The following is a 12,114-nucleotide window of genomic DNA, read 5'->3' as shown; positions in this document are numbered from 1 at the left end:
ATTAAGGTTGTAGTTCTTCTCCGAACAACACTATTTTGTTGAGGAGTTCAAGGAGTTGAGAGTGTATGGCTCTATACTATGCTTAGTGCAATATTCCTCGAAGTATGGATTTTCAAGATCTCCTCAATAGTCATTCCTAATTTTGACAATCCTATAGCCGCCTTTTGAACTTTTTCACATAGTTTTTCAATGGCCAAGAAAAAAAAATCATCCTTGTGATCTAGGAAATCTATCCATGTAAACCTATAGTCATCTACAACCACTAAGGTGAGACCCTTTTCATTTAAGCTTAAGGTTCAAGTAGGTTCAACTAAATCCATGTGGATTAGTTGAAGAGGTTGAAACCATTTTCTTTGATTTGAAATATTTTTTGTGCTTTTTCAAGGTTGCAAGCATCACAAGGTCTCTCTCTTACAAACTTTTGATCCAATAGTCACGTTACTAGGTTTTTCTTTGCTAATTTATTCAAAGAATTTATTCGTGTGTCCTAGTCTCCTATGCCATAACATGGATTCATCAATTTTTGCACCCAAACAAATGGCACTAGTTGAGGCTAAATCAACTATGTTCAAAACATATAGGTTTCTATTTCTATGTCCCTCTAGAACTAGTTCATCACTTTCATTTTTTACTAAGCGTTTGTCCTTTTCAAATGAGAGTTTGTTACCTTTGTCACAAATTTGACTAATGCTAAATAAATCATGCATCAAACCTTCTACATAATAAACATTGGATATGAAAGAGGTTGAAGTGCCCATTTTATCAATTCCTTTGATGGTAGCTTTGCTATTGTCTATAAATGTTACATGACCATCGTCTTTCGATTTGAGTTCTACACACTTCTTATCATTGGTCATGTGCCTCAAGCGACCACTATCCAAAGTCTAAACATTTTTTAGTGCCTTGGCTCAGAAACAAACCAACATCACAATAGATTTAACCGTTGGAGATCCATTTTAAGTTTGGTTCATTTGGAATAACATTTTAAGCACTAGGTGATTTGGGCAACCAAACTTGTTTGCAGGAGTTTTTTGTGCATTATCATAACCCTTTTGATTGTCTTGGGTACCCAACATATTTTGATGCCATTTTCATTCTTGATTTGGAAAATATGGGCATAATGACCCACTTCATTGCAATAGTGGCATAGAATGTGAGGAATGAGACTGAACTTCTTGATTTGTCTTTTCTTGTTTTTTCCAACATTCCTCCTAGGTGTGGGTTTTTATGATAGAGCATTGACTTGTTGTTCTAGTTAAATTCTCTCATTTTCAAAATCAAGGCTATCATATGATAGCTTGTCTATCAACCCACTTTGCCTTGAAGCATTGGCCATATGACTTTCATTTGCTTCCTTCGAGGCACTAAGTTCCTCTTTAAGCATTACAATCTCATGTCTTTGACCATTGTATTTTTTTATACTTATTTAGACTATGAGTTGATTTCTCTAAGAGCAACTCAAATTCATTTTCATAACTTGAGTCACTTACCTCTTTCAAAGTGGTAGACTCGTCAACATATTTAATTGCCATGAGTCCCACGTCACTTCCTTCTTCATTGGAATGGCTTAACTCATCTTTCATAGCATCCCAAGCCGAGATCAAGACTTTCTTCTTCTTGTTCTTAGGATCTTGAGGATAAGATTCTTCCTTCTAAGTTTAAGAATTTGCTCCTTCTATGCTCAAAACAAATATCAAATTTCTTAAAAGATTTGTCATTTTGAGTTCTGTTGATTTTTCAGGACTTCATGGATTAGGTCAAGGAGAAAAAGAGAGACAACATCTTGGGGAGAAAACATGAGGAAGAATGAGGTTATGGACTTGTGTCATAACCCTCCCCCTGAAGCTCTATTTGTAGATGAGTAAAACTATAATATTATAATTATGCCCCTGAAACTTAAAGTAATTATATCAATGTCATTCTTTATGAGATGACTCTTTATTTACCATCATGCCACCACTGTGTGGGCCTTCCTTGGTCTATGGGCTTGAGCCTATCGTCCACCTCTTTTGGATGTGTAGGCTTTCCTTGGTCGTGTGGCTTGAGCCCCATCTTCTAACATACTTAGATGTGTGGGCCTTCCTTGGTCATGTGGGCCTGGGTCCACTTTCCAACACTCCCCCTCAAGCTGGGGGTGAGAGAACATCATAAATGCTCAACTTGTTGCAAATGGTTTATAGGATCTTCCCATACAAAATGGCAGTCCACCATATATTCCAACACTCCCCCTCAAGTTGGCATAATAAAGGTGACAAAAAATCACTCCTAGCTATATGGCAAAGCTCCATACTCCATTCAAATGGTCATAGTTAGAAATACTCTCCACTCAATTTCAAAGGCAAAAAAGTAGCCCAACTGTGGGGCACAAAGTCTACCAACTTTCTCAGGGTAGCTTAAAGAAACACCTCTTGGGTGAATAATAGACTTGACTCACACTTGATGTTGGGCACACTCCTATCCTCTGTAGGTAGTGGGTCTATAGGCATTGCTCAGAAGTGATTTTAACAAATAACAAAAGGGTAATGGGGAATCCCTGAAAGATAATATGTTGGAGCCACTATGTGTTTTTTTTTCCATTAGAATAACTAATGCTGACAATAGTCAACAACTAAAAAGTCATTCAATAATATTTTTTAAGTTAAAGAGACATAATAGCAGTAGATGAAATGGGCATGTGCCCAAATAACACATACTAAATAATGAAAGTCCTTAATAAGGACACATAAAATAATCCTCAAAAAGTCCATCCGAAAGTTGTGCACCAAATAATATGTTGATCGATTAATAATAATCTAAGTCAATAAATGAGTCACAAGAGGAATTAATAGAGAACTCGGGACCCGGACTCGTATAACAAAGGCAGAGAGCAAGTGGGTTGCATCAGGTTGACCGGGACTGAGTTGACTGTTAAGTTGTGGAGCCTAATCAATACCTTACGTTGAGTCGATATGCGGATCGGGGGTTCACCCCCGATCTGCATATCGACTATTGTTTAGAAATTTTACTCTTGTATTGTGGTTGCCCTTATTTTCTCTTTATATTTGGGACGATGCTATTAGGGTTTATTATCAGAGAAATATCTTGAGTTGCGGCCCAAGAAAGGTTAGAGAAAACACCTTGAGTGTGTGCGATTTTTTTTTAAAATATTTCATCTTCATAGTGGATTATTGCAGTGGTTGAAGACAAGACGTAGTCTCACCTTGAGGCGAATCTGTATAAATCTTGTTGTATTTTCGTACTTCCTTTTTTTTTATTCTTCTGTGATTATTATTATTTCTCTCATTAGTTTGGAATTAGGGCGTCTAATTCCTAACATTGACTTGGTCCGAGTTAACTTGGGCAATAAGCCGAGCAGTAATAATTAGAAGAGTAACTCGGCTCACTTGGTTAACCTGGAGCGGAAAGAAGGAAACAATGCTCGAGCTGCTAGGTTGACTCACTAAATTAATCAGAGTGACTCGACAGATTAAATTAAACGGAAACATAGTCTTCATCTTCCCAGCGATGTTCACTTCCGAACTGAGCGGGACAACAACTCAGTAAATCAGGCTATAGAAATTTCGAATGGATAGCAAAGTCATAACGGGCGATGAACTTGAGACAGCAACGAGCAATTATGCCAAAAATAAGCAGACACGGAAATAAGCCAGCGAAGAGATAGCCAAAGCGGGAGACAACCAGTGAGAACCAGAGATAGCTGGGTCTTTGTCCTCTTGAAAACAGCAATGAAGTTGGCGCAATGGCTGGAATATCAATCCGATCAATGCCAGCAAACTAATTTGAGCTTATCCCAATTAACAAAGTAAGTTACGCAATAGCAATCTGCACAGGCTCGGAAGTAATTTTTCATAAATAAACTCGATGCTAGTAGAATGCTAGAACGATGAATTGCTAGTTATTTTTTCCAGAAATAATGTGTTGGTTGTTGATTCCCGCCACATTCTACCAACCAAAGAAATGGTTGTAAGTCTTAAACATGAATTTCTAATACAACATGAAATTCATTATAAATTAAACGGAAGATAAATCATACCTCCGTCCATACGCTTCAAATTCCTTCGCTTCTGTTTTCTCGGTGCTTCCGATCTCTTGGCACTCAACGGCGATGACACTGAACTGAAGGGGAATGAGAGTGATGAGACAGGGGACCGAAAACCATTTTTAACCGAAAACCAACCTCCCATCAAGGTTCATGGTTTCGTGTTACCGAGGGAGTTGCAACTGCCAGAAGTTTGAGACCACGTAATGAGAAAACCGTTTCTCATAAAAACGGTTTACATTCTGCCACTTGGTCCAAACTTCTAATATAATCTTAAACCCATCGATAATCTGAATTTAAGTAATAAATACATGAATCATGGTGGTAGGTCCTCTAATGACGAGTATTATCTTCCATGTATTATTATGTATGTATTACTTATACTTTATGAATAAACCCTATGTTTACTCTTGGTCCAACACAGATGAATTTTCTCACAATTAAAGTGCACATAAATATGAGAAAAAACATCACATTAATTAAGAATTTCACTGAAATAACATTGTTCATACAATGAAAAAATTTACATAATGGAACCAAGTCCCATATTCACAACATGATCCTTGAATTTAAACGGTGGCATGCCCTTAGTCAAAGGTTCTGCCATCATTAAGTCAGTGCTGACGTGCTCAATGACCACTTTCTTTTCTTTAACACGTTCTCTTATGGCTTACCGCATTGTGTCTCTACTTCAGCTTTAAAGAGCTTAAATGCATCTAAAGCTTCATACTTGTTATAAAGCATGTAGAGATACATGTTTTGTAAATTAATGCTATAAAAACCATCAGACAATGTACCATTCCCAACACAATCAGACTTATAATATAACCCGAAAGATGAGTCTGAAAAGTTAAAAGAATATCCATAAGGTAGAAGCCTTGAAACTGAAATCAAGTTTCTGGAGAAACTTGGAACATAAAAGGTCTTTTCTAATTTTAAAAAAAAACTACTACTTAAAGTTAAATAGCAAGTTCCTATAGCTTCAACATGGGAGCTCATCTGATCTCCTGAGAATATTTGATGCTCACTTCCCACTGGTTTCCTTAGGTTTTGCAAACCCTGCAAGGAATTCGAGATGCGGATTGTTGATCCAGAATCAATCCACCAAGTGTAATTATTGACATTAACCATATTAGATTCATAACAAACAAATGAGGTTGGTGTACCTTTGTCAGCAAGCCATTTCTGAAACTTGGCACATTCCTTCTTCATGTGTCCCTTCTTTTTACAGAAAAAACACTTGGAATCTTTCTTAATACCAGCTTGGGGGGATATTTTACCCTTCCCTTTTTGTTTGGCTTGATACTTGCCCTTTCCATGTGTTGCCATCATGACATTTTCTCCCTGTTCCATCACCAGTCTCCCTTCCTCTTGAACACACATGGTCAAAAGTTCATTAACTGACCATTTATCTTTATGTGTGTTGTATGAGATTTTGAAGGGTCCATATTGGTGCGGAAGGGAATTCAGAATGTAATGTACCACGAAAGATTCTGACATATCAACCTCAAGATTTTTTAATTGAGCCGCAATATCCCTCATTTGCATGATGTGCTCACACACACCTCTCATACTGGTGTGCTTTAGGGATGAGAACTTCATGATTAGGGTGCTTGCTAATGACTTATCTGAAGTGACAAATTGAGCATCAATGGCTTTCAGTAAGTCTTTGACATTTTCATACTGCTCAACAGAACCACGAATACCAACAGCAATTTTAGTCTTAATGAACATTACACTGAGGCGATTAGATCGCTCCCATCGTTCATAAAGTGTAATTGCAACTGCAGTGCTGGTATCAGTAATGACGGGTGGTTCGTCTTTCCTAATAGCATAATCTATGTCCATCCACCCTAAATGAAGAAGTATTCTCTCTTTCCAGACCTTATAGTTATCTCCCTTAAGATCAGGGATATCACAATGAAAATCAGAGAAATGTGCAGGTTGTACAACTGCATAAAAGTACAAATTACATGCCGATGTTAAAATTGAGGCCTGAATAAAATATTATGATTTACCAATGTAAATCACGCTTAAAAATCAAATCAACTGACATAAAAAACATTGCCTGTGGGCTAAATGTTTTTAATTCAAGTAGATTCAAGATTCTTTATGAGTAAACTTGATGATAAAACTATCAAATTATTTATGAATTCATAATTCATGTGGGTAAATTATGAATAATTTGATATTTTATCCTAATTAATATACTCAAATATAATAAAAAATTCTTGTGGGATAAAATTTATTATATTAAGTATAATTAATTACAATTAATTTCTAATTTTTATTTATGATAAAACTATCAAATTATTTATGAATTCATAATCCCTATGGGTAAATTATGAATAACTTGATACTTTATCCTAACTAATAAACTCAAATATAATAAAAATTCCTGTGGGATAAAATTTATTATATCAAGTAAAATTAGTTACAATTAATGTCTAATATTCTTTATGTGATCCTAATCATAATATATAATTTTTATTAATTTAAAGATGATGTGGCTACTCTCTAATTAATAAAAATTATATGGATCACTAGACATTAAATCTCATAAATATATGAGAATAGCATGAATTGAATAATTGTAACTTACACTAACATGTTATCATTATTCACCAAATATGCTCATAAGATATGCATAATAAAAAACTATAATATTATGCATAACTTTAATTCAAGCATTTACATATATGCCAAAAATTGCATTAAACTGTAACAGGGAATAAATCTAAACGTTCATATATATTGAACAGTAGGCGGCCAGTGGCCTAATGGTCACTGGCGCAAGTAATTTCCCATCGCGCGCAGGTTCGAATCCCGCCGGCGCAAATCCATTTTATGCACCGAGTCGGCTCGGCCCAGGAATGGCGAGCCAACTCAACTCGTCCCAGTCGACTCGATTTTTTTTTCCTTCGAGTCAACCCGACCTGAGTCGCGTTGCCGAGTTGGAACGGCGAGTCTCAGAAAACTCGTCCCGAGCCAACTCGATGGTATTTACAAAAATACCTTATAAATTTAATCAACATGATCTGCGCGCTGGAGGTCGTCTTCAACCTCCAGCTGCGCGCGCAGGAGGAAAATTCGTCGGCGTTCTTTCAAGTCGTCGATGCCGGAAAACAGTTCGGAATTGTTTCCAGCGTCGGCGCTGTGTCTCCGACGCTCTCAGGCGTCACGAGACAGCCGCCGCAGTGAGCTCACAGAAAATGTACTGCGACAGCCTCCGTCGGCGGTCGGCGCTAGCAACCGTGCGGAATGGTCGCCAGCGCTGGTGTCATGCTCGACGCTGGCTGTCGCCGATGCCAGAGCCCCGGCGCCCGCAAGCCTGAGTGCGGAATTTGTTTTTAAAAAACAAAAAGAGAGACACTGAAACAGAGACCGAAAACAAAACGAGTCTCTCGGAATCGAAACGCTGGATCAGAGGTCTGCTCTGATACCAACTGTAAGTCTTAAACATGAATTTCTAATACAACATGAAATTCATTATAAATTAAACGGAAGATAAATCATACCTCATTCTATACGCTTCAAATTCCTTCGCTTCTGTTTTCTCGGTGCTTCCGATCTCTTGGCGCTCAACGGCGATGGCACTGAACTGAAGGGGAATGAGAGTGACGAGACAGGGGACCAAAAACCATTCTTAACCGAAAACCAACCTCCCATCAAGGTTCATGGTTTCGTGTTACCGAGGGAGTTGCAACTGCCAGAAGTATGAGACCACGTAATGAGAAAACCGTTTCTCATAAAAACGGTTTACAATGGTAGCAATGATACTAACAATGGAAGCTACACCAAAGTTTAACGGAACCTTCCTCTATTAATGGAGCAATAGTGATGACAACAGATAAGGAACCGAAAACAACAACTTCCCAGACGAAGCAGAGAACTGACGGATTGGGATGGAAATGCAGTTTTTACAGAAATAAACGATCGGCAACGATCCTTTGATTGAGTTGAATCAATTAGCAATGATCATGTATAATCAACAAAGATCGATGGCAACAATCTGAGTGAAATAGTGGAAGACGTCCAGAAATAAAAACATGCAACAACAGATTGTAACAGAGACGTCCAGACAACAATGAAAAATGGAAAAATTTGTTGTCAAGGAGATACTTATCTAAGACATTCAAACAACAAGATCAATGCTGGCACCGGAGAGTAAACTTTTGACAACCAGAGAGCGATTACCAACGGCCGAATATCATGTCGTCTAACCTGTCGAGACCTTTCATTCCTCTGATGTAAGGAGATCCAACACTGCTTATGGTGATGTCTTACTTTGTCTTAGATAAGTGGGGCACCAGCTGGTTGTTCTGCAAAAGAGATAGGAGCGTCTAGTGGTGGCCATCGGTATTGATTAGCAGATTTTATTAGTCTTCTTCCTGACTATCCTGGACACACTTCTTTGTTTGTTTAGCCTTCATTGTCCTTCCTTTCTTCCTTAGTCTTGTCGTTTCTTGTTGAGAGGCCTACAGTGGTGGACAATTGAAGTTGTCCTTCTTGTTTTATTGAAACCCAAATCGGAAGGATGCCAGGTCTGTTGCAGATCCTGATCCAGGCTAATGGAGTTGTCGATAAGCCTGATATTTTTTTTGTCTTTGGAGCAGCAAACCACATAGTGCCTGATTAACAAGAAGGTCTTGAATGAACATCAACAAAGAGACAGATGATAATCAAGATACCAAAGTAGAAGAAAAAAGAGTTCATAATAGAAAAACGAATAATTGGAATACTAAAAACACCATAGCTATGAGTCATGAAAATCAATACTCTGGTACTATGTTGATTTTCAGGACTCCATGGATTAGCTATTGGAGAAAAAGAGAGAGGATATCTTGGGGAGAAAACATGAGGAAAAATAAGGTTATGGACTTGTGTCCTAACCCCCCCCTAAAGTTCTATTTATAGATAATAAAACTATAATATTATAATTATACCCCTAAAACTTAAACTAATTACATCAATGTCATCTTTATGAGATGACTCTTTATTTACGATCATGCCCCCACTGTGTGGGACTTCCTTGATCGTGTGGGCTTGAGGCCATCTTCTAATACACTTGGACGTGTGAGCCTCTCTTGGTCGTGTGGGCTTGGGCCCACCTTCCAACAAGTTCTAGTTTGGCCTTTTTTAAAAAAAAAAAATCTTTTTACACATTCTTTGTTGATTTAAGTGATGAAAGTCTCATCATCTTAGCTTTCTTCACTAGAGTCATTCTTCTCACTAGCTTTGGCCTTTAGAGCAAGAGTTTTTCTTTTAGTTTGCTCTTCCTTTACTTCTTAGCTTTCTTCACTAGAGTCATTCTTCTCATTAGCTTTGGCCTTTAGAGCAAGAGTTTTTCTTTTAGTTTGCTCTTCCTTTACTTCTTGGGGTTCCATCTCATAAGTAAGGAGAATTCCAAGAAGCTCTTCCGAGCACATTGTTTTCAATGGTGGTCTTGCTCATGTCCCATGACTTTGGAAGGGCCTTGAGAAGCTTGTCACTTTGTCTATTGTCTCCTCTCCTAAGATATTTAAATGGTTTATAATATGAGTGAATCTAGAGTTCATCTAAGCAATTGATTCACCTGGTTTCACTTTGAATTCATCATATTGGGCAATTAACAAACTAATCCTAGAGTCCTTGACTCTAGTGGTCCCTTTATGTGTGACCTTTAATTTGTCCCAAAAAAAATTTGGTTTTACTTGTGGAGACCCTATTGGACTCGTTTGGTCCTAAGGCACACAACAATAGGTTGATGGCTTTGGAGTTTGTTTTGAGCTACTCCTTATCTTCCCTAGTCAGCTCATTGAAGTCCTTTGTGACTAAAATGCTATTTTCTTACTTTTGAACTTCAATAGGGCCATTATTAGTCACATGCCAAATATCCAAATCCATATATTGGAGGAAGAATTTCATTGTTACCTTCCAATATCTATAACTTGTTCCATTGAATAATGGGCGATGGTTGGCAGGTTGTCCTTCAGGAGAGAGTAATATGTCGTGAGATGCCATTTAATCGATTTCAAAATCAAGTGGATTTTGACTCAAGTTAATAGGGGTGGCATCGAGCCGAGTCGAGCCCGAACCTGTCTATGTTTGAACTGACCTTGATTTAAATATTAAGAACTCGAGCGCAAGTCGAGCCCAACCTCGAGCCTAAAATTGTTATCGATCTTGAGCCCAATAATTTTAATGGAGTTCAAGCTCGAGATCGAGCTCGAGCCGAGTTCGAGCTTCCACCAATATTTAAAACTTGTCATACAAAACATGTCAAATAAATTGTATATAAAATTATCTATACACTCTACATAAAATTATTCATAAAAACTGCATAATTATGCATAAATTTTATTCAAAAAATAATTCATTTGTAAAAATGGAGCAGTTTTGCATTTCCTCTCTCTCTCTCTGACAATTATTGACATTCAAAATTCCCAGGTCCATTATTCAACTAAAAAAAAAAAAAGATTATTCATTTGGGCTTAATAAGGTATGGAATGTTCGCACGTAAGAGAAGCATATGATGTAACAAAACAAGAAACACAAATATGTATGTTTTTGCTTAGGAGATCCCGCAAGAAAATGAAATAGTAGTATTTACCTTATTAAATTGGTCAGTATTTAACGAATCCTTAGCACATCACCAACAACCTAAGACAAAAAGTTGAAGAACAATCAACATCTAGAAAATTAAATAGTTAACTTATGCATGCCATAATTTAGAAGAGAAAAAATTAGATTTGGCATCAAAATATTTTCTTAATCAGTATCTACTAGACTATACTATTATTGCTTCTTAAACCCATGTATGGGTTTCTCTGTGCTCCTCTCCCGACGAAAAGGAGGAGACTACACCGGACTAGGTAAGGGTGCCAACCAGACGCAAAGCCTCAAACAAAACAGCCTGAGATCAACCAAAGACGGCAGCACAACCACACAAAAAAATGAAAACGTATGTCCTTTACTGATGGAAAACACGAAGGGGTAGAAGAGATTTGATTCCTTCTTTCTAATCCCGTGAAACTGAAAGATGGCTCCTCGGAAGGCTTGGAAGCCCTTCACCGCCTCAAATAGAGGAATCCATAGCTTGGCGATCTCGTCGTCTCCTCTGAATTTATTAGATCTAGCCGATGGAATTCCTTCTAAACATGCCCGATTTTGAAGCCTCGAGTTTTGAATCCATAGCTTGGTGACCTCTTCCCTCTTACCCCCGATTTTCAAGAAGCCAGAACGAAAATATCGAACTGGAAGTCGATGGTTGAACAAGGTTGAAGATGATTTGTCGACTCCCGCTTCCGCCTCCTGCCTCCAAGGCCGCTCATTAGGTTAACGAGCTGGTTCGCGAGATTTTGAACTGAACCATGGTTCGGTCGAGCTCGGTTCGTTAAATTATATGAGCCTCATCTGGATCTTGAACTTGGTTCGAGATCCAGATAAACTGAATCGAACCAAGCCAAGCTGAGTTCAACATCTAGATAAACCAAATCAAACCGAGCCGAGCTCGAGCTGCTCACGAACCAGCTTGGTTCGATGCCACCCCTACAAGTTACATGCTTAGCCTACGTTGACGCAAATTCTTGGCCCATGTGGCTTCTCAAGAGTTCTCAAGAGAGGAGAATTGGGAATTATAATTTTAAAAAACCTTAAGGCATGGAATACTTGACAACAAATATTTTGTTATCGATGTTCCCCTATTGTATTCACCACCCAAGAACCCATGCTTGGGAAATTCTAGTAATCAAGCTCTATTAGTTGGAATTTACATAAAAGAGGTTTTGACCGTCTTTAAGCCATGTGAATGGTAAATACATGATTTCCAAAACAATCTCCCCAAGAGATTGGTTAGATTCTAACTCTAACAAGGAGTTTTCTATCTAGATTCAATGAGGTTCTAGAGGAACCTATCTCGAAAAAAACAAATGGATGGTAAAACTTACACATGTATCAATTGGAGAGAAATCTTCTCCTTTGAAATATCTAAGCCTCCAGCCTTTGTAGCACAATGGAAGATGTTGGAGCTTGTCTAATATGTATGCAATGGAAATGGAATGAGAAAAGAGAAAGGATTTTTCTAGAGTTTAACT

Source organism: Aristolochia californica, unplaced genomic scaffold (genome assembly GCF_029961685.1).
Source record: "Aristolochia californica isolate CCGP_79_NKW_82.1479 unplaced genomic scaffold, dmAriCali1.0.hap1 SCAF_6, whole genome shotgun sequence".
Taxonomy (NCBI): domain Eukaryota; kingdom Viridiplantae; phylum Streptophyta; class Magnoliopsida; order Piperales; family Aristolochiaceae; genus Aristolochia; species Aristolochia californica.
The sequence above is the reverse complement of the archived record's forward strand: the minus strand, read 5'-3'. Positions refer to the sequence as shown.